Here is a 2,291-nt window from a genome sequence, read left to right on the forward strand (position 1 = left end):
TGCTACGTGTACTGCGTTAGGCTAACCGAGACTTGTCATTTGCACTTATATATTGTTGCTCTTTTGTTAGTTTTGACTGCTTTTATTGTCCTCATTTGTAAGTCGCTTTGGATAAAAGCGTCTGCTAAATGACTAAATAAATAAATAAATACATTTATTTATTTCGACATTTCTTTGTCCGTAGGGTAATGAGAAGGGCATGTTTTACCTCAGGAATAGCAATCGAGTCAGAGTAGGCGAGGGTTAAGCTTTGAGGCCACAGTGACACCTTGTGGTGCCCAAATGATGTACAAAAAGTGTAAGCCTACATGATGCGCCTATTGATAGTGTGGAATGAATGATTTAGATGGGCAAAATGGCCAAAATCGTATTTAAATTTCAAGTGGGGAGTTGTTTCGGCTGGGAAGTGTGCAATCTGTGATCGCGTGCACTTGCTGAAGCTCCTGAAAGTGTGCAATCACTTTCTTATGCGCGCTGTTTTTTTAGGTTTCACTTTCAACGCATACAACGCATGTTTCAAAGATTCGGGATAGAAGGAGGCACCAGTTACTGTTGAAGATTTGTCGCCTTGTGCCACTTCCCGTAATGGGTTCTCTTGATGTAGACACGGCTTTACATACGCATTATGCGGCTGATTAATCACACATCTTAGGCTGGAAATATCCAGAATTAGATCAAACAAAAGGTGTCCATGTGAACGGAGCTAGTGAAACACACATGGCATGCATTATAGCCTAAAACATGTTTAATATTTGCGACTGACAACAACGATTGTATGTGGCTATGCAGTGGAAATGCGTTCACTGTCAAATATCATTCAGCATTAATTTTTAAATTTTGTCAAATATTTTTTCTTGATTACAAGAAAAAAAAAAATATTGTTCTTGTTGTGATTTATTTCTTGTTTTCATTTAATTCATAAGTTAACACTGCAAATTGAATGGTTTCGTTTTTTCTGCAGTCGAAGAAAGTAGCCTAAATTATGTCAGTGATTTCTCTCATTTTAAAGAGTAAAGATTATCAAGAATTAATTTTTTCCGATCTGCAGTCTAATAAAAGTTAAGAAAATTAGCCTATAGATCTATAGGCTACAGGCTAATTTCATTCTTTCTTAACTTTTAACTTCTTCTTAAAATTTGTTATGAAGAATTTTAAATCAACTTCATAACAAATAGGCTAGGCTAATTAATTTTCGTCTTTATATACGAACATAACGAATACCCTAGCTATTCTATTAAACAAAATTTTCATAAAAAATCATAAATCATAAATAAAATGTGTGTGTATATATATATATATATATATATATATATATAATAGTTTTACGTCAAATGGATAAGGAAATTACAGTGTCTTGAATTCATTAAGTAATGTTTTATTTCGTTCTAACGTGTAACTCGGGAAATGTAACGAAAAAAAAAAGTTTTTACTTAAAACCAATTAATTTTAAGACCTGATTTTAGACACATGAGATAATATATTATTGTTTGACTAAACGTTTAAAAATAACGCTAGAAATGTTATCCCCATATTGTCAAAACTGAAATTTCCTTGTTTTTTTCACGATTACTGAGGTCTAGGGGCTATTTAACTACCATATAAGTTTCAAAACAGTCAGTCCACAGTAAAATGCACACAGCCTGCTTCTCCTTTTGCCAAACCCCCAGACAACATCGCCTCCATGCTATTGCTGAGCAACGACAACAGGGAAACATATCAAAAAGGTTAACTTTAACCACGAAACCAGATCGGCCGACCTGTAACGTTACACACTCACTCAAAGGATGGACGATCTGACAGGATTGTTACTATGAGGTGGATCACATCTAACGTGTATTGTCGTCGTTTTTTTGTCTGGCAGTGGCAGCAGATATGCGATCAAATTTCTAATTTGAGGCTGTATTACGTCGATTCTGGCACCCAACATCACAACAAGATGATATTTTAAGCTCCTTATGTAGCCGAATCTGCGCTGGTTTGAATGGGCCATCCAGTTTCCCCTTTGTTTTGTTGCCTCCAGCTAGCGCTGTGACGTCGGCTGACTCTAGTTAGCTGTAGTTGGCCTGGCCATGCATCACTCAGAAAACAACAGGCCAATAAGAAGAGAGGCTCATGAATATTAATTAGACAGGCCAAAATCGACCTGTTCTCAGCAGAGCTCCTGAGAGAGGAGCTGTAAAAATATATTGAGATGGTTTTTGGTTCTTATACTGCAAATATATATTCTTAAGGACATCAAGACTTAAAATAAAACTCCAGAAAGGTGTAAAATATGTGACCTTTAACGCTTC

The sequence above is a fragment of the Sinocyclocheilus anshuiensis genome, unplaced genomic scaffold, assembly GCF_001515605.1.
Source record: "Sinocyclocheilus anshuiensis isolate Anshui unplaced genomic scaffold, SAMN03320099.WGS_v1.1 scaffold182, whole genome shotgun sequence".
Taxonomy (NCBI): domain Eukaryota; kingdom Metazoa; phylum Chordata; class Actinopteri; order Cypriniformes; family Cyprinidae; genus Sinocyclocheilus; species Sinocyclocheilus anshuiensis.